Raw genomic sequence first — 22,257 nt, 5'->3', positions numbered from 1 at the left:
GGCAGGAACGGGGTACTGATTGTGCATGATCAGCCATGATCACAGTAAATGGCGGTGCTGGCTCGATGGGCTGAATGGCCTACTCCTGCACCTATTGTCTATTGTCTATTGACTGGACTTGTATGCACTGGAATTTAGAAGGATGAGAGGGAATCTTATAGAAACATATAAAATTCTTAAAGGATTGGACAGGCTAGCTGCAGGAAAAATGTTCCCGATGTTGGGGGAGTCCAGAATCAGGGGTCACCGTTTAAGAATAAGGGGTAGGCCATTTAGGACTGAGATGAGGAAATACTTTTTCACCCAGAGAGTTGTGAATCTGTGGAATTCTCTGCCACAGAAGGCAGTGGAGGCTAATTCACTGGATGTTTTCAAGAGAGAGTTTGATTTAGCTCTTAGGACTGAAGGAATCAAGGGATATGGGGAGAAAGCAGGGTACTGATTTTAGGTGGTCAGCTATGATATATTGAATGGCAGTGCTGGCTCGCAGGGTCTACTCCTGCACCTATTTTCCCAGATTTTCTATGTTTCTATGTTGTTAAATAGAGAGAACTAGGGATACAAGTACATAGTTCCCTGAAAACATAGTTCCCTGAAAATGACATGGTTCCCTGAAAATAAATACAGTTGCTAGATGGTTTGCCTTCATCACTTGAGGCATTGAGTATATAGTTGAGACATCATGCTACAGCTGTACAAACCATTGGTTAGGCTGCATTTATTGTGAACAATTTTGGTTGCTGCAGTATATGATAAAAAGGATGTGATGCAAGAGAAGGTTCTGAGAAAATTCATTAGAATGGTGCTAGGAGCAGAGGGCTTGAGTTACAAGGAGAGACGGGTGATGGTCCCTTTTCCCTGGAATGAAGGAGGTGACATGATACAGGTATAAAAAAACCATGAGAGGCATAGATATGTAGATAATCAATGTCAGTCTCCCATGACAGGGGCGTTTAAAATTATTGAACACAGGTTTCAGGTAAAAGGGAAGAGATTTAACGGGGTATACTTTTTTCACACAAACAGTAGTTGGTCTCTGAATGAGCTGCCAGAGGAGGTGATGGAGGCAGGAGCAGTGTCAACAATTAAGAGACATCTGGACAGATACTTGAAAGAGCAGGGCGTAGAGGGATATGGAGCTAATGCAGGTGAGTGGTATTAATATGTATGATGGTCAGCATAGATGTGGCAGGCCAAAGAGCCTGTTTCTATGCTTCACAACAGTGCAAGGGTTAGAAGGTTGGTGTTATGAAAAAGATGGTGCCATTAGTGTACATCAGTCTGGTAAGAAAACAAGCTTATAAATAATAGAGGATAATAAGAAGTTAAAGCAGAACACAAATATATAAATAAAAAATAACATTCATCTGCGTCTTCCCATGGGCAATTAGGAGGAGTATTAAATAATAACCTTGTGATCAATGGCCGTATCATACATATAAATTGTAAAATGTTGTATTTATGGAGCTTTATTCATAGCTCTGTTTGCACTTGTAGCCTTCTATTCCACTTAAGGTACTTGTAATGTTATTAATTTCTGATATCTACAAAATAATGTCCTGATTTATTTATAGTGCCATGTAATATTTATAACCCTGTTTTATATGTTGCCAGCACCACAGTTAAGGTAAATGATGAGATTCCTGCACCTTTTCTATGCTCAATGCTCTCAACCGTTTTATCTTCTATATTTTAATACAACTCTCATCTTGACCACTTCCTGTCTGCATTGTAATTAAATGTGCACAATAACGATCCCCCCCCCCCCCCCCCCCCCTCCCCCCCTCCCCTCCCCCACACACCCTCCCCCACACACCCTCCCCCACACACCCCCCGCCCTCCCCCACACACCGCCACCGCCCCCCACACTCCCCTTCCCCCACACCCCCTCCCCTCACACCCCCTCCCCAGAGTGGTGGAACATTGCTTTGGGGGAACGGGTTGCGTTGCGGGAACAAGTGAGTGGTGGAATATTGCGTTGGGGAATGGGTTGTGTTGGGGGGAGGGGACTAGGCCTCCCGTGTGACTGGGACTCAACGGGTCCCACTTAGTCTAGTAATATTTATAATTCCATTCTTGGGCTTTGTGAATCTCAGATGAAGGCATCATTTATTGCCCTTGAGAAAGTTGGGGTGAGCTTTGTGAACCACAGCAGTTCTTCTGGTGATGGTGCTCCCATGGTGCTGGAGTTCCTGGATTTAGACTGAACGGGTGATGAAAGTGCGGTAATATAGTTTCAAGTCAGGATGGTGTGTGACTTGGAGGAAGCCTGCGGGCATTGCATGCCCCATGTGCCTATTATACTGCTTTGTCTTGGTTGTAGTGGCCATGGGTTTAGGAGATGCTCTCAGAACAGCCTAGCTTAGAAACGGCCGTGCAGTTCACCCGTGATACACACTACGGCCACAATATTGGTGTGATAACGGGAACAAATATTTGTGGTGACAAATGGGGATCCAATCCAGTGGGGTGTTTTGTCCTAGATAGTGCTGAGATACTTGGCAGCTTTTGGAGCTTCAATCATCCTGGAAAGTGGAGAGTAGTCCGTCATACTCCTACTTGTGGCTTGTAGGTGGGGGAAAGACTTGGGATCACGTTGTAGCTTTGATTTCGTCTGTTGGTTGCGAGATCACCGAGCAGTCTGTGGCAGCTTGTATTTGTTGTTTGAATGACAAGATATTGCTGCCTTGCGTCATCTCTGGGCTGGCATCTTATTCTCAGGAATGTCTGGTCCTGTTCCTGCCTGCGAACTCTGATTGAACTGCCATTAGTCTCCTTAAGGCCTGTCCCACATGGCCGTCATTTGCGCCTCATTTACGCGTCATATGTAAAATAGGTCGACGCGTTGTGACGCACGGGTAGCGTGTGGGTAGCGTGGGACGGGCGCATGGAGAGGCGTGGAGGAGTGTGGAGTTGCGCGCGGTATCGCGCGGCGCTCCAGGATTTCGTGCCTAACTGGCGTCACACGCTGCATCCCGACGTCTCACGTGTATTGCGTGGTGATGCATGGTTACGTCACCGTGCATAACCATGTGTCCCCGCATGCCGTAGGGGTATGATGACGCATGATTTGCGCACGACGTCGCGTGTAACAATGCGTCGACCTATTTTACATTTCACACGTAAATAAGGAGCAAATGCTGGCCAAGTGGGACAGGCCCTTTACTTGATGAATCTTGCAGAGTGAGAGGTATGCTGGCCATGAGGTCACAAACGGTAGTGGTGTATATTTCTACCGTTAATGGTCATCAGGGCCCTCCTGCAAGTTACTGGAAGCCCATTGCGAGATGTCAGATCATGTTGGTTCCCTCATTACCTGGGACATAATGTGGCAGCTGTGCCTTTCAGGACTCGGCCAGCTCAGTCCGTGCTACAAAGCCATTCTTCTGATTAACAATAAGGTCCCCCACCCATTGTGCATTGTGCTGTTTTTACTGTGTGTTCCAACCGAGGAGTACAAATTAAACAGCTGAGGCTTCTGTACTTTTTGTTGGTTGGGATCAGGGAGAAGAAGAAATGACCAGGGTAGGACAAGTCTTTGATTATCTTGGTTGCTTTTCTGATACAGCACAGAGGCTGGATAAGTTGGGTCATTTGTCCTTTGGTGCAAGTGAATCAGTTAGGATTCTCCCCCAACAAACCAATTGATTCAGAATTCATTACCACGACTAATTGATTGATTGAAAAATTTAGCGTGGAAATAGGCCCTTTGGCCACTGACTAAATACTGAGTAAAGTAGGATGTGAGTAGTTGTTATGTGTAACATAGGCTTTATTGGCTGCATGATGGTGAGCGTTGTTGGGGTGAAGGACTGTGGCATGGAGATGGTCACTTTCTTTGCACTGGAGACTGTGAATTGGGAAGCTCCTATTCAGATTTAGGTTTAGGTTTATAATTGTCACATGTACCAAAGTACATTGTAAAGCTTTGTTTTGCATGCTATCCAAACAAACTATACGTAGGTACAATTAGTTCAAACTCAAGTACAATAGATAGAGTGATGGGGGAAGATATAGAATGCAGAGTATAGTTCTCAGTATTATAGCACATTGTAGTGCATCAGTTCCATAGACAAAGTCCAAAGCTGTCAGTGGGGTAGGGGTGAATTGAACAGTACCTTAGCTTATTAAAGGACCATTCAGACACCTGGTAACAGGGGGAAATGTTCCTGAATATGGTGGTGCATGCTTTGAAGCTTCTGTACATTTTGTTGGATGGGATCAGGGAGAAGAAGGAATGACCAGGGTAGGACAAGTCTTTGATTATCTTGGTTGCTTTTCTGATGCAGCATAGAGGCTGGATAGGTTGGGTCATTTTTCCTTGGATTGTAAGAAGCTGAGGGGCGAAGTACATAAAAATCTTAAGGGCCAGAGATAAGGTGACTTATCTTACACAGGACCATGGAACCAGCTGCCAGAGGAAGTGGTGGAGACGGGGGCAATTATGACACCTAAAGGTTTAGACAGGTACATGGATGCATGAGCAAATGGAACAAGCTATGATGAGGCATTTTGGTCAGCAGAGATGAGTGGGCCAAAGGGCCTGTTTCTGTGCTGTATGAATGAATACGTTTATTGTGCAACAAAATTCCATTACATCTCCTCCAGTTAAAAAAAAAGAGACCTGAATCGCCTCCCAGAGGGTAGCAGAGTGAAAAGGTGGTTGGCAGGGTGGGATGTGTCCTGCTTGATATTTGTGGCCCAGCGCAAGCATCGGGCCCTATATGTATCATCCAAGGAGGGCAGTTGAGCGTTTGTAATCCTCTGTGCAGTTTTTATAATTCCCTGCAGTGCCGTCCTCTCAGCCACAGAACAGCTAGCAAACCACACCAGGATTCCATAGGAGAGGATACTTTCCACGGCGCATCGGTAGAAGGACAGCAGCAGCGGCTGTGAGACGTTTGCTCTCCGCAGAGACCTCAGGAAATACAGCCGCTGATGTGACTTCTTCACGAGAGTGACGGTGTTTATTTGCCAATTGAGGTCCTGGGAGATTTTTATTCCCAGGAACTTAAAGCCAGTGACTCTCTCCACCATGTCTCCTTTGATGTATAAGGGAGCAGGTTCCTCTCTCCTCTTCCTCCTGAAGTCAACGACCAGTTCTTTTGTCTTTGATGGGTTGAGTACCAGGTTGTTTTTGATACACCAGACAGTCAGTTTTTGGACTTCATCCCTGTAGGCAGACTCGTCGTTGTTGTTTATCAGTCCCACCACAGTCGTGTCATCCGCAAACTTGATGATCCTGTTTGTACTGTGTGTTGGTATACAGTCATAAGTGTATATTGTATACAAGATGGGATTCAGTTATGGAGTTATTCAGTGGCTCAAGCAGCATCCCTGAAGAAATGGAATAGGTGACATTTCGGGTTGGAATCCTTCAGACTAGCACATTGAGAGATTGCAGCATATATTCATATCAAAGCATAACAAACGGGAGGTGTTCAGTATCCTGAGCAGAGAGTGGTCCCAGACAGGAAACATCACTGATAGATAGACACAATATGTTGGAGTAACTCAGCGGGACAGGCAGCATCACTGGAAAGAAAGAATGGGTGACGTTTCGGGTCAAGACTTCTTCAGACTGAAGATCTTTAAACGAGCATCTGCAGTTCCTTCCTACAGATCACTGGTAGTCTCACTGGAAATGGAAGTGAAGATTTCTTTGATGGACGGTCGTGTGGGCAGCTCTCCCTGAATCTTGCTTGCAGCCTGTTCACCAGTGCTGTGCCTTCCACTTACATCAGACCCAGCAGTCCAAGCCCCAGGATGCAGCACACCAGCATAAAGAGTTTTTGAGACAATAGGCATCTGTGAGGAGTTGAGCTGAACAGCGACCCTCTCCTAACAATCTGCTCTTGACAGTGTGGTATTTCTGATAAAATCAGAAGAAAATATAACCAGTGATTATAATTTACCAGTTCATATTTTACCTCGTGCCTGATGATCTCACACCCATGACTTTTGCTGATTTGCTCTATGGTTTATCAACAATGAGTGATAGGACAATAGCCTGTCTGTGTATTACAGGCTGTAATTTTTATCAGGGACAGTGTTGATTAAATAAACTTTAAACTGTGAATTTGAGGATTATGCCAGCACCAGGCCAATGCAGAGCCTTGGATCTGCATTGGCCTTGGCACGGAGCTGAAAGCTCAGCGTATTTGGGTGCTGATCAAAGGAATAAATTTGCATTTGAATGGGCTTCTTATCTGAATATTAATGCAGACATCAAAGACAGGTTAAGCTTTAATTTAATGTGATGCTTTGAACATGCAATGGAATTGATGGATAAAGCTAGTCTGGCAGATGTTAGAGTTTGTTTCAGTAGGCCTTAATACATTTACTCGAAAGATTTAAACGGTTGTTAAAGGGAATGCTGTTTTGGTTAGGGAATGCATCTGCAATTTCAAAAGGAGAGAAAATGAAAAAGTGGAAATTCTTGGCTCTTTCCTCCCTTTCATTTCCTACAATTATATTAGATCCAACAATGAAATGTGTTTGACCTGAAAAGTTAACTGTTTCTCTCTCCACAAATGTTGCCTGTTCTAATGAGTGTTACATCAGTCTCTATTTTTTTTTCAGGTTTTCAGCATCAGCAGTTTTAGTTTTGATTTTCTATTAGACTATGGTTGCCCTCCTAGTTAATATAGCAGCATTGTGAGCATATTGAGGTAACATTTCTTCTAAGTTTTTCAAACTGTAACTTTTTTTGCTAGATCCTTGGATGCAATCTTGATGTCAATGGAAAGTAGGGTCTGGCACTTGTCCAAGTGGTGAGTTACTCCAGCTTTTTGTGTCTATTTACAGTTAAAGGCACCTGGGAGACTCTGGCCCAAGTGGAGGCCAAGATTGGAACAACATGGCCATATTGAAGGTTGTAGACCTTATGGAAATAAGAGGATGGAGGGATAAAGGCAGGGAAGGGATTGAAATAATCAAGGAGAGAACATTTAGAAGTGTTTGGGCAATAAATCACAAAATGGAAATTAACACGAACTGTGGTGTTGGAGGGACCCTGAATATATAGAGAAAGCAAACTGACTGATCTCCGAACTTAATTTCCACCACTTACAAGCTGAGGGTGTAATCTCAAACTCTCAATCTACCTCATTAGACTTTACTTTAGAGATACAGCGCGGAAACAGGCCCTCTGGCCCACTGATTCTGCGCCAACCACCAATCACCACACTAGCACTATGCTACACATTAGGGACAACGCACAATTTTTTTACAGAAGCCAATTAACCTACAAACCTGTATGTCTTTGGAGTGTGGGAGGAAACCAGAGCGCCCAGAGAAAACCCACTCGGTCACAGGGAGAACGTACAAATTCCATCCAGATAACACCTGCAGTAAGAATCGAACCTGCATCTCTGACACTATAAGGCAGTAACTCTACCACTGTGCCACTGCGCTGCCTGAGTACTTTTTTTTTACTCTGTACTTTCTCTGTAACTGTAACGCAATAACACTATATTCTGCACCCTGGCATTTCTCTTTGCACTACCTGTTGTACACATGTTACAAGTATAAATCTATTGACTGCTGCCAGTGAGAATTTCAATGTTTCTGGACATATGGCAATAAAACACTCTTGACCTCTTGAAATCCTGACCTTGCCCTAAATCCGAGGAAGTGATTCTAAATAATCTTGTAAACAACAAGGAAAAAGCTCTTTATCAGGTAGCTTGTATATGATTACAGAAAGCTGGTGTGAGTGAGTGCAGTTTGCTCTCTCATGCTTTTTTATAATATCATGAAGGAGGACATTTGATGCAGCTTCACCAGCTCTCAGGGGAACAATCCCATTACTGCAGTCCTCCAATAATCCAATGTGCCCAGTACTTTGGTAATGCATTTGGGAAGATTTCCTGGAGTATTGGATGCCATTAATATTAATGCACACTTAATTCACTTTGTTTAAAATTATAATAGTATTACAGTATTGGATTATGTTTTCCAATAAACCAGGACAAGCATGGGAAATGGGAAGCCAGTGAGTGGGTACGGAGAGTAGGAGTCAGGGCACTGGTGTGTGGAATTAGAAGGTGTGATTCATGGCCCGGGTGAGTGGGATTTGAAGGCAGGAGTCTGGGCTCTGGTGAGTGGGAAAGGAGAATGACAAACATTGCCTGGTGAGGTTAGATGCTGAACTATCTGAACAGTTGGACAGTGGACGATTGGAGTTTCACCGTAAATCCATTCCCTTTCCTTATTTAGAAATGAGGAACTGCAGATGTTGGTTTACAAAAGAAGACACAGTGCTAGAGTAACTCAATGGGTCAGGTAGCAACTCTGCAGCACATAGATTGGTGATATTTTGGGTGGGGACCCTTCTTCAGACTTAAGAAGGGTACTGAAGAAGTTCCCGACCTAAAACATTAACAGTTCATGTTCTCCAGAGATTCTGTCTGACCTTCTGAGTTAGTCCAGCACTTTGTCCCTTATTTCCCTGCACCATTTCAGCCTATTCTCTCAAGCATGCGATGAAAGCAACTTTGCGTTCATCTTTTCTGGTGCTAACCTACTCCTTCAGAGCAATTTACAGTGGCCAATTATTCCATAAGCATAAGCTCGACTCGAAGCATCACCCATCCCTTCTCAGCAAAGATGCTGCCTGTCCCGCTGAGTTCCCCAGCTTTATGCGTCTATATTCTATAAGCATGTTTTTTGGGTTGTGGTAGTAAACTGGGGCACCTCGAAGAAACCCCTGTGTTCATAGGGTGAACATGAAAACTTCCACAGCCAGCACCCAATTTCTGCATTAAACCCAGGTCGCTGGACCTGTGTGGCAGCTGCATTACCTGCTGTTACCCTGTTCCTGAGAGGGCTATACGTTTCCAAAGGAGAGTAGGACCAAACCAGATTGGCACTGCCGTATTTCCTGAACTATAAGTCCATGCCACTTAATATTCTCGGACAGGATCATCCTGTCACAGGCTTACAAGATTCTAGGCTACAATCCTCAGGAGCTTTTGCAGAATTCCAAAGCAGAATGACACTGACACCTTTCTATGCGGAAACCTTCTTAGTTATTCCCCTCCACCATCTTCTGCCAACTGTTAGAATTGTAGAACGGAAAACCTTTCAAAGTCACAATCTTTTCAAAGGATTTACTGCTTTTGAAAGCTGCCCATGAAACATGCAGCAAAAAGGAAAATTCAGTCAAACTGCAATTAGCTGTCATAAAAAAGGGAATATTCTGCAAATGCTCAGCAGGGAACATCTGTGGCCGAGAAACAGATTTAACGAGAAAATTTTAACTTCTCCACATGCTGTGAGTGAGATTAGGAGAGGCTGCCAAGGGACAGCAGATAAAACATTTATTAGAGAGATACATTATGGAAAGAGGCCTTTTGGCCCACCAAGACTGTACCAACCATCAACAACTCATTACACTAAATCCTGCATTAATCTCAATTTATATCCTACCCAAATTTCCACCTATTTTCCACCGGATTCTACCACTCACTTACATGTAGAGGCAATCTGCAGAGAGCCATTATCTACTAACCTACACATCTTTGGTTTGTGGGAGAAAAACCTATACAGTCACAGCGAGAATGTGCAAACTCCACACAGTGAGCATCGGAGGTCAGGATCGAGCTCGGGACTCTGGAGCTGCGAGACAGTGACTGTCATAGCTGTCCTACTGTGCATCCTCTCTAATGCAGCTGCGTATTCTTGGCAACACGTTCATAGAAATGAAGGTTTTCTTTCCCATGTATTAATGCAGAATTGTGCAAATTGTGGGCCCTAAGGTGGCTTACAAGCCAAGTTATGAGGGGCAAACTTGAAGAATGTAGTTGCTCGTGTGAGTTGGTAAGTTAATCGGCTTCTGTAACTTGTCCCTCATATGAGGTTGGTTCTCCTCACTGAAGAAATCCAAGCAAAGTCACAGCACGATCCTAAGCAGCCCAGTGCTGGGGGAATCCAGCTTGACAAGCTCCCATCCTTGTGTACCAAGTCCTGCGACCCCAGCTCTCCTGCGGATCAGGAAGAGGAGCGGGGGCGGCTGATCCAGGAGGGGGGCCGCTGAGGAGGAGGCTCACCGTTGGGGATCGGCGTCGGCGCAGTATGAACATGCCACCCGGGGCGGCGACTGCGGGTGCTCCGAAGGCCCCGACCACGGATGAAAGATTCAGCCATCCTTCTTGGTTTGTTTTGAGTGGCAATTGCTTTTTTTTTTACATTTTAAAAAATTTCAAAGATATGTTTTATCATTTATTCATTATTTAAATTTCTTTTGAATACTGGGTAAGGGAAACCCCGTTGTCCCACATTGGAAATAGAAATTTGAATACCTCATAATGCAATAATGCAGAAACCAAATTGCCTGATTTTTATTTTAAGACTAGACTAAGTGGGACCTGTTGGGTCCCTGTCACATGGGGGCCTGGTCCCCCAACGCAAGCACTGTTCCCCAACATGATGCAATATTCCACCACAGGGGGAACCATTGACAACCTTGTGTCCAAGTTGACCCCAGCCTCATGGATGGAAGAGGAGGGGGAGGGGGGCAGAATACTCAGTGCAGTATAATGAAAGGAAAAGATTCAGTCTTGTTTGTTTGAGTGGCAATTCAAAAATAAAGAGGATATCAGTCACTAAATTGAATATGGGCAACCCCTATGACATGGAAATAGAAATTTGACCTCATAATGTTTGGAAACCACTGCCTGATTTTTATTTTAAGACTAGACTAAGTGGGACCTGTTGGGTCCCTGTCACATGGGGGCCTGGTCCCCCAACGCAACCTGTTCCCCAACGTAATATTCCACCACTCACCCGTTCACCAACACTATATTCCACCCCTCACGCATAGCCCCCAACTGTGCAGGCGCGGCTCATTTCCCCTAATCCCCCAGCACTCTCCCCTCCCTCTTCTTTCCCCTATCCTCCTCCAATCCATCCCTCACCTCTCCCTCCCTCTCCTTTCCCCTACTCTCAGTCATTCCCTCCCTCCCTACCTCCATAAAAAGCAGTTCCTTCCTCCACAGGTCACTCATTGTTAGTTGTAGATTAGATCCCGTTGACTTGACGATTGGGCCAGTTTACATCGTGTGTGCATGTGTGTGAGTTACTCAAACTCACACACATGCAAGGAGTTTGTGAGTGAGGCGGGAGAGGCCGCGGTGCAGGAAGGGGAATTGCCATGGCATTGAATGACAGGAGTGGAGACCAATCTGCACATGCGCCATTTTAAAGATTTTTATACCTTAATAACTTTGAAAATATACCACCGATTGGAACGAAACTTGTTGCACTTGCAGCATAGTAGAATGGTGAGTAAGGTGGCAAAAATTGTAGCGCTATCACGTACCATTTTTGCGCAAATAGAAAAACCACGCAAACCGGAAGAGCACAAGATCAGACTTTTAGTTATTACTAGACCAAGGGGGACCCTTTGGGTCCCAACAGGTCAACGCACTGTAGCGGGGGGGGGGGGGGGGGGGGGGGGGGGGGGGGGGAACTGCGGAGTCACACACTAACCCACCCCTACATACAGACACTAACCCCCCCATGACATTATATTAATATCATTCATTCACTCATTTTCCGCCCACCCCCTCCCTATCCACTCATGCATAGCCCCCAACTGTGCATGTTTGCGCGAGAGAGAGAGAGGGAGAGGGATGGGGGGGTAGAGAGGGGGGGGCATGGAGAGGGAATGGGGGGTCGATAGGGAGAGGGTGAGGGGGGGGGGGCAAAGAGGGTGAAGGGTCAGAGAGGGAGGGGGGGACAGAGAGAGGGGGGGGCAGAGAGGATGCGGGCAGCAGAGGAGGGGGGAGGGAAGGGAGGGGGGTAGGTAGAGAGAGAGAGGGGGGGGGGGGTAGAGGGGGAGGTGGGTAGAGGGAGGGGGTAGAGAGGGGGGAGGTGGAGGGGGTAGAGAGGGGGGGGAAGGGGAGGGGGGTAGAGAGGAGGGGTAGAGAGGGAGGGGGGTGTTGGCTGCCTTTTTGAGGCAGCCTGGGGGGGAGGTTGGAGGCGGTGTGAATAACCCGGGGGTGGGGGAGCATGATAATCGGCGGGGGGGGGGGGGGGGGGGGGTTAGTGTGAATAACGCAGAGGGGTAATGTGAATAACCCGGGGGGGGGGGAAGGGCTGGGGCGGGGACGTCACTCGAAATGCGGGGAAGATTCTGTGTGTGAGACGGCGCCGAGCAGAGCCATTGTGGCGTCATCAGCGAAATGTGGTTGTTTTAAATTCAGTCTTTGGCGTTTTTAAACTTTAATCAGTAATAAGTCGAGAAATAAAGCATATCATGTTCAGTTAAGGTGATCTTGGCCTAGAGGGGGAAATATGTGAATCAAAATATGTAAAAATGTTATTGTTACTGCATAGTGTTTTTGCAAAGATGTACAGACACCCACATATACACACACATATACAAACGTACAAGATCAGAATTGTAATGTATATTGGCGATAGATAGATAGATAATAGATTTAATCAGTAATACGTGTAGCGTCGAGTACACAAATAAAGCATATCATGTTCAGTTAAGGTGATCTTGGCCTAGAGGGGAAATATGCTCCTTGCATTGAGACACAAAGCCTTCAGGCTTGTTTTTACAACACTCTTACCCCTTATACAATTATGTTGAAAAGTGTCCCTTTTTGATTTTTGTCCTGGATTTGTCTGCCTGCCACTTTTACTTTTCACCTTGCTACCTATTGCTTCTACCCTCATTTTACACCCCTCTGTCTCTCCACTCACACATTTAAGAAGCTCTTTCCCTTTAACTCCATCCTCAACTATCCCATTTGACACCCCACACCCCTTATTCAGTTTAAAACCACCCGTATATGTTTGAATTCTATGGTTTTAATTAATCAATAAAATATTTCTGTAAAATTTTTGATAAGAGTAGTCATTCTTTTGTGCTGTCAAGGTGTGTCTTTTTGTTGGTAAGAATTTTGATATATCCTTGAATTTGTAATGGATAGTGTTGGCAGAATGTCGATGAAGTTTGGTAGCTATGTTAGTTTCTGAAAGCAGCATTGTGAAAATTACAAGTGACAAATTCCTCAAATTCCAGAGTACATTATAATAGAGCCTTAACATTGCCAAGATTTCTTCATGAAAAAAATTGGATTCCTTCTGAACAAAGGAGTTTATTCTGGTTATAAAGCGATTCCTCCTGGGTATTAACTTGCACTATTCCCTTTATCACTATGTTCTTTGGAAAGCACCTCTTTATGAAGGCAATATCATTCGGATGTGCCAGGAAATGGTTTTGTGACTGCACAAGGTCAGATCAACCGATCCAGCCTTTCCACTGATTTAGATTAATTTAAACCTCTGAACTGGGCTTTAATTTTACTTTGTTCATCATAGGCAAGGTCTTACAGCAGTGTATTTAACACAAGTTGAGAAGGAGTTTCTTCCCAGAGGCCATTAGGACTGTAAACTCCTATCTCACCAGGGACTAACTTTTACTGTACCACTCTACTGCTTTTTTAAAAATTGCTTTTTTTCCCCCCTTTTTCCTTCCTTCCGCCCACAATATTTAATATGTAAAAGAATATGTGATTCTGTTCCATTCTGTTTGTAGTTTGTTTGGTTATTTGTTTGTTTGTCTTTTTGCATAAAGTTCGCGAGCATTGCCACTCTTCATTTCACTGCACATCTCGTATGTGACGAATAAACTTGACTTGACTTGAGATGCAATCATGTGATTTGCACCAATTTCACATGTGCTTTCCCAGTTGAAACGGGAAACATACCGTAAACTCTCCCAAACAAAGTCCTTCTCATTTTCAACGAAGCTGTTTACCATTTAATTCTCTCATCTTAACTTTGGAAAAATTGACAAGGTTGCTGAGTTTCAGAAGAAATTACAAGTGTATCTTTTTGTCAGCTTCACGGTGTATCCTGCTGTTAGCTGTCTTAAAACTATTTTGCTGACAAATGCATGCACACATCATCCGGATGCCCAATGGATTGAACCAGCTTGCTTTCCACAATTTTTAATGACAGACTGCTTCAAACTTTTAATTAGTGGGAGATTGGAACACATTGGATTGTGTGTAGACTGTGCTCTTTGATTCCCGGAGGGATGGAAGAATGAGCTCAAGGGGGTGATTGGCATCCAGAGGACAAGCTTTATTAGTGTCAGAGTCATAGAGTTATGCAGCATGGGAACAGGCCCTTCAGCCCAACTTGTCCATGCCGAACAAGATGCCCATCGACACTAATTCCATTTCCAGTCTGAAGATTGTTTAAATGTCATATGTACCGACGGTGGAACAATAACACTTTTACTTGATATACTTAACAGGCAATAACACTGATAATATACAATAATCAAAACTACAATAAATTAATAACTGTAATATAGGTACCTATAATATTGCAAAAGCCGAAGTCATAGTGCAACCAAAAGCACAGTCATAGACGATCATAGTTGCTGAGGGTACTGTTGTGTAGAAGAGTTTGATTAAGCAATTTTTGAACCTCGTGGCCACAGTTTCAAGGTTCCTCTACCTTCTTCCTGATGGTAATAGAGAAATGAGAGCATGGTTAGGGTGGTGTGGGTCCTTGATGATGGCTGTCTTTTTAATGCAGTGCCTAATTTGGATCCATTCAATGGCGGGGAGGTCAGTACCTGTGTTAGACCATGCAGTGTCTCCTCTCTGTGTAGTCTCCTTTGTTCCTGGAAGTTTGAGTTGCTGAACTAGGTCATGATGCAATCAGTCAGTATGCTCCTGACTATACACCTGTAGAAGTTTGACTGAGTATTCGTTGACATACCAAATCTCCTCAATCTTCTAAGGAAGTAGAAGTATTGATGAGCTTTCTTTGTGATTCTATCGATTTGCTGAGCCCAGGGCAGATATTCAGAGAAGCTTGAAGCTGCTGGCTCTCTCCATCACCGTTGGTTCGTGGATCCTTGGTTTTCCCCTCCCAAAGCCAACAGTTGGCCTCACTTAGGGAATAGCAGTTCAAGATCTATTGGGACCAATGATTCAATGCACAGAGGGTGACCTGCACTGGCCTAACATTGTCTAGGCACAATGTGGGAACTGCAAAAGGTTATGATTGTGATTGGAGCAAAGCCTGCCTGTTTACTACCATTAATATCCACCCATTGTGGGCCTGGAATATCTGTGATTGTCTATCATTCATGACTGTATGAAACATAGTCAAACCTATTACAAAGCAATCATACTATTTAAATAAAAATTACTATGATAGATATTAAAAACAGTTAAAACACTGAAAGATGCACACTTATTGGCGGACTGGAGGGCTTGAGTTATAAGGCGAGGCTGGGTTGGTTAGGAGGCCGAGGGGTGACTTTGCAAGCTTTATAAAATCATGAGGGGCACGGATAAGGGGGTCCCAGGGTAGGGGGTGTCTAAAACTAGAAGGGACAGGTTTAAGGTGAGAGTGGTAAGATCCAAATAGGCCAAAAGGGTCTAGTTATTCACACACAGATGGTGGCGTTCATATGGAATCAGCTGCCAGAGGAAGTGGGAAACAATGAGTACAATTACAATGACAAAAAGATATTGTACAAGTACAGGGATTGAAAAGGTTCGGAGAGATATGGGCCAACTGCAGGCAAAATGGATTCACAAGTAGGCCACTTGGTCAGCATGGATGAGTTGGGCCAAAGGTCCCCTTTGCATGCTGTATAACTCTATGGCTAGACACAAGTAAAGTAAATTAACTAGTTAACATAATTTACCTGTAACCTGACAAATTTCCTTCAGAACTGTCCCCCTCCAGTGAAAGAATGGAGACATTGACCCTGTGGAGGGTTAAACTGGTACAGGGATGCAAGGTTTGTAACCTAGCTACTGGGAGACTGTATGAGTTCCAAACTCCATGAAATGCCCAGCGTCAGAGTGATCTTCCAACGAGGACCTTCCAGAACATTCTGTAATTCCGTATTCACACAACTTGGTTGCATCCCACTCTGAGTTATCACGCAGTGGGCCCTTGCTTTGGATTCAAGATGGGGTGAAGGGATGAACTCACTCTCTCCATCAGCTTCAAATGAAGCGAAATGGACCACAGGCTCCAGATAACAGCAACAAAACCGAGAACACAAATCTAACTTGGCAGCGATTGTTTTTATGAAGTTAAATAATTAACTAACAAATGAACTAGTTTACTCTAGCAGTTGTTTTGAGAAAGAGGTCAATGCACCTGACTGAACATGAGTACATCTAAAGGGCCTGTCCCACTTTGACGACTTAATCCACGAGTTTAGAAGACCCTAGACGAGTTGAATAAAATGTCAAGGTCGTGTTGACTCGCCGAAGTAAAAGACCTCCTAGGACCTCCTATGACTATGTCTACAACCTCCCACGACTATGTCGACGACCTCCTACGACCCCCCTCGACCCCCCTCGACCCCAGTCTTCCACACCTAAGACCAACTACGACTAGCTACGAGTGGAAATGATCACATGATAAAAAGATGTAATATTTGCATTTTTTTTACTCGGGCCAGTTGCCGACCTGCGACTACCTATGACTACCATCACGACATACTACGACCACCCTACGACCTACCTACGAGTAAAAAGTATCAATTTTTTCCATGCCGACGTTTTTTTAATCGTGGACATTTTTTATCAGGCTGGAAAAAACCTACTTGAGGCCACGAGTACGCGGAGACTAATCACGAGCATGAGGAAGAGTTACGAAGACCTTCTATGACCACCTACGACCTCGTGGCGACCATGCTGCGAGTATGAGTCAAGGGCAAACTTGGCAGAGGTCGCCAATTAGGTTGTGAAAGTGGGACAGGAGCTTAACTCATTTTATTCAGACCAAACCCTCTTATTCCAAAACATTGGGGGCAAATGAATGGTTCAATAACGGAGTATGATTAATCACCACCTCTTAATTTTACAGCCAACTTCATGCTGACTATTTATCAGAAGGAGCTCTGTCTCAAGGATTCAACCTCCTGAGTAGCTGACAGTGGACTAAATGGGAGCCTGCACTGCTGAGTGTTGAAGAGTGCTTGAAATGCCTGTCGCTGTCTCTCTTGTTCATAGATATTTGAGCAAGTACAGTTAACTCATGGAAATATCAATATTTACTAACAAAAGAGAAATTTGACAGAAGGTTGCCGGAAAAATAAATCTCTATGAAGTGTAGGTTCTCAGGCATAGTGTGGCTGACACATGTACTGGTACTGATGCAGAATGAGCCTTGGTGCAGGAAGGGCAAGGAGAACCTTACAGCACCAGAGACCAGGGTTCGATCCTGACAACGGGTGTTGTCTGTATGGAGTTTGTACATTCTCCCTGTAACTGCATGGGGTTTTTTCTGGGTTCTCCACACATTCCAAAGATATACAGGTTAGTAGGTTAATTGTAAATTGGCCCTAGTGTGTAAGATAGTGCTGGTGTACGGGGAGATCACTGGTCGGCGCGGACTCGTGGGCCGAAGGGCCTGTTTCCGCACTGTATCTCTCAATCTAAATAGTCTAAAGGCTAAAGATATGCCAGTGTGTTGGAGCAAGAGCAGCAACAGCTACTTGGTCCAAATGCAATGGGAGCTGTGGAACTCACTGCAGTAGTCAAGGCTTGAGGGCCTAGAATGCGTTAGGCAGGACTTTCTATGACCTTGCTTGAGAACATTTAATGACTGAGATCTCCAGCATTTGAGCATACCATCATCCTCTGATATACCCAGCATCATGGAGAGATGTAGTCCTTCAGACCAACCATCCATCCATTCACTCCAATCCTACACTAATTTATTTGTTATTCTCTCCACATTCCCATTAATACCCAATATATTCTACCACATCTAGACACTGGGGGTAATTTATAATGGCTAATTTTACTTCGGAGTCACGTGAGTGACTACGTGAAGAGCCCGCTCAGCACGCATGCGCGGCATTGCGTTCAGCAGTGCAACAGTGACCGCATCGGGAGTCAGGCGCTCCTGCTAAAGGGTGAAAGAACGGACCGTCAGGTAAGTACCCTGAGGTCGGGTTTTCTTTCACAGGAGAGCCTTCTGCTTTATTTCAGGCAGAGAACAAAGGCTTCAAACTTCAAACTGGTAAGTTCTCGTTTAATCTTACTATTAATCTTCAAACCTACATTTCTTTGGGATAGGAAGGAAAATAGAGCATTTGGAGGAAACTCACACTGTCTTAGGAAGAACAGGTGATCTCTACACAGACAGGACCCAAGGTCAGGATTGAACCCTGATCTCAGGCACTGCAAGGCAGTGACACTATCTGCTGCTTCATTGTGCCTCTGACTAGGATTACAGACATCACACCTACATCCCACAGCTTTGAAGATAGCACACAAAACGTCGGTCTTCCCCGACGCTGTTATCTATTGAGAGTGTCAAGTATCCACCTCATCCCTATACATGCTTTCTGCTGACCTCATACAATGTGAACACTGCTCTATCTCTCTACCATTTCTACCCATCTTTTATGATTATCTAGTATGCACTCTTGGCTGGCCAGTTGTTTTCTCCAGTTCAACAATGATGGGATGGGCATGGTGGTGCAGCTGTAGAGTTACTGCCTTACAGCGCCAGAGACTCGGGTTCGATCCTGACAATGGGTGCTGTGTGTACGGAGTTTGTACATTCTCCCTGTGACCACGTAGATTTTCCCCCGTCTCCAAAGATGTGCAGATTTGTAGGTTAATTGGCTTTGGTAAAAGATTGTAAATTGTTCCTAGTGTGTAAGATAGTGCTAGTGTACAGGAATCGCTGGTTGGCATGGACTCTGTGGGCTGAAGGGCCTGTTTCCGTGCTGCAGCACTAAACTAAGCTAAACTAAACTAAAAAAAGACAAAGCCAACTGCATATCCGTCACATGGATAGTATCTTTTCAGTTACTTCAACCCTGGACGTTTTCTCCAGGTGAATTAGACTGCTAACAGCATCTATTTTTAGGATGTGCATCTGAGTCCACATCCTCTCTATTATGAAACCCTCCACTTCTGCACGTAATGTTGCTCATGACTGCCTCCCGCCAGCCTCTCCCAGAGGAATCTTCATCCATGTGGCATTGCTGGTACACCGCGAAGGTTAGTAAATTAATTGGCTACGGTAAATTACTATCAATTTGTGGACAAATGGTAGAATTAGGGGAGGAGGGAGAGGTAGCTGAATGTAGGGTTAGTGTGAGATAAGTGTTGATGGTTGGCATGGACTTGGTGGGCTGAAAGGCCTGCTTCCATGCTGTACCTCTCTATGATTCTATTTCCTGATACCATCATTCTAGGGGATACCAGCTTATCCAACGGTTTTACAGAATGCAATATCACTAACTTAAAATATGCACTCTTTTTATATCTGCACTCTTCCACAGCCATACACCAATGACCCTAAATTCCCTGAGTCTGAAGAAGGGTCTCGATCCAAAACGTCACACATTCCTTCTCTCCAGACATGCTGCCTGTCCCGCTGAGTTACTGCTGCTTTTTGTGTCCATCTTCACCCTAAATTCTAAAATCCCCTCATCATCTCTCGTCAATTTCATCATCATTCTCTCCTCTTTTCATGCTTCTTTAAAACATTTAAGAATGACATAGGCAAGAGTTTGAACTATCAAGACATAGAAGGTTACAGACATAGTGCTGGTAAATGGTTTAAGAATAGCTAGGTGCTGGATGGTCATCATGAACATGGTGGGTCGAAGGGTCCGCTTCAATGTTGTGTTTCCATCCATCATCATTATTTTGAACAAACTTTTATTTAGCCTCAGCTGACATTAATCCCCCCCCCCTCCTCCCCCCTAATATCTGGCTGTTTGATTATGCTGCAGACAAGTGAAATGAAACATTTTCCTTTTATTACGAGAATACGGAATATGTGGGAATAGTCTGAATTTGATAGTTAAGAAGTTTGGAAGCTAAATGGAAAGCACCCAGTCCCTTAGCCAAAAACCTTTAAAACTTTATCCAGTAATGATGTCTGGAAATATTTATTCACCCAGAGAGTCTATCTGAAGTTCTCTTCCACTTAAAAACAGAACTGGTGTTCAAATCAAAATTTCAAAGGAGATGAATACATTTCTGTTACCCAAGGGTGTTAAGTGATACAGAACCAAGTTAGATTGATGGGATTGAGTTTAATTGAATGATGTAACATCCTCAAGGGGTTGGATGACCTATTTCCTCTCCTCTGTTCTCTTTTTTGTCTTAAAGTATTTTTGTAATTGAAGTTGATGTGAAATGTGTAATATTGTAAGGTTTTAGCAGCAGGAAATGAAGTTTGATATTAGTTGAAGCTGATATTGATTTGGTGTTGCAATTCTCATTATTGGGTATGAGGATTCCAGAGATATGGATAAGAAGGATTTAGGATATGGGCCAAATGTAGGCAAATGGGACTATCCCAGAACGCTAACATGGTCAGCTTGGACAAATTGGGCTGAAGGGTCTGTTTACCTGCTCCACGCCTCTATGACTATGACTTTATGTTTGGTTTTGTTCTTGTGTATATTTCTTGCTGATGATACAAAGCTGGGTGGCAGTTTGGGAGGTGAGGAGATGCTTCAAGGAGATATCAATGGTTAAGTGATTAGAATAATATGTGTGAAATTGCTCCTCCACAAAAAAATTGGAAAGTAAGAAATTTGATAATAGGTGAGAGATTGGTGTTCAAAGTGAGCTGTGTATATAAATCACTGAGATTCAGCAGACAATTATGGGCCTACGTCAATATAGGTTGTTGCTGGTTTTTTGGCGACCAGCTACGACTATGACAGTCGCCGGCAGTTGCCTAAAATATCGCCAAGTGGGACAGGCCCATTAGGTCCATTAGCCATAATTACAATAGGATCTAGGATCTGAGCCAAATGTTAACATGTTGCAAATACAAAGAACTATGTTCAGGCTGCATATTGTATATAGTCTGGACTACCTACAATTCCCTGGACTCTCATTCAACATAAGCCTGCCACTAGGATAGTGATATACTATAAATGATAAAAAAACGAAACTGCCTCCACCACTGGAAGCTCATTGCAATAGAGGGAGTGGCCCTATGTTCAGGCTGCACCTGTTATTATATATAGTCTGGACTTGTCTACTCATATTTCCATCAAATTCAAGAAGTAATTCACAGTGACCAAATTAACATACACACCTCTTTCAGCACATCCTTCAATCATTTCCTTTGTCCATCTGGTAATCTCTCACTATATGCTTGTTATTGGTGTCTGGTAATAGACTCAGAAAGCCATTTAGCTGGCAAATGGGTAAATTCACCCACCAAACCTTTGCACCCATCCATATGAATCCAGTTTTTTCACACTTGCCCCATGGTCTTCGATACCTATGCCATTCAAGAGTTCATCTCTTAAATGTTAGTGACATGAATCACAGCTTCCACCACTCTCTCTGCCAGTACACTTCAGGCACTCACCCATTCTCCGGGTGAAAAGTCTCTCACTCAGATCCTCTTTAAATTAATTACCACATAAATCAATGTCCTCTACTATTATCTACATTTGATTTGATAAAAAGATTACCGCAGTCTTCTATATACCCCCTTAATTTAATATACCTTAATCAATTTCCCTCTTAACATCCACCACGCTAGGAAAACTGTCCTAGCCTTTCCAGTCTCTCCTGACAATGAAAATGATTCATCCCAGGCAACATCCCCAGTGCTATCAGATCCTTCCTGCAGAGTGGTAAACACAACTGCATGGGAAGCAGGACGCAAATGGCTTTGAAAGTTGTGTAGGCCCCTGGAGGAAGTAGGCATGGTAACTGAGGCACGGGTGAGTGAGTGCAGGAATTGGGGTCCCAGTGAGTTTCAATGGAGCATGGGACAAGGAGACCAGGTAAGGGAAAGAGAGCGTGATGCCAGACCATCAAGATTTCCAAATTATCAGAGTTTCACCGTTCTTTACCAGGCTGCAAAAATTACTTTCTGATCCTGAAACGTCCCTGAGTCTTGTAATCTTGGGCGCTCTGATAATGGCGAGCTCTCAACTCTCGGAGTTTATCGACTTTCGGCAATTCATTGCTCTCTTTAAAAAATGAGGTAATTCTATCTACGAATAAAGCAACTGTCTCCTTGTAATAGAAAATAGTGCATCAGTCTGCTGTTTAGCCTGATGAAAAGCATGGAAGCAGCTAGATCAAAGTTAACTGGGGGATGTGATCATAGACACATAATCTCCAATTGCACACATCAATTATTTCTAGTCCTGCTTCAAGAATTTTGTTTATTGCATTGTTTTCTTCACGTTCTATTGAGATCAGAAATGAGTAATCGGAGACAAACACAGTCCCTCTTCATTTA

The sequence above is a fragment of the Leucoraja erinacea genome, chromosome 14, assembly GCF_028641065.1.
Source record: "Leucoraja erinacea ecotype New England chromosome 14, Leri_hhj_1, whole genome shotgun sequence".
Taxonomy (NCBI): domain Eukaryota; kingdom Metazoa; phylum Chordata; class Chondrichthyes; order Rajiformes; family Rajidae; genus Leucoraja; species Leucoraja erinaceus.
This window is presented reverse-complemented; position numbering follows the sequence as displayed.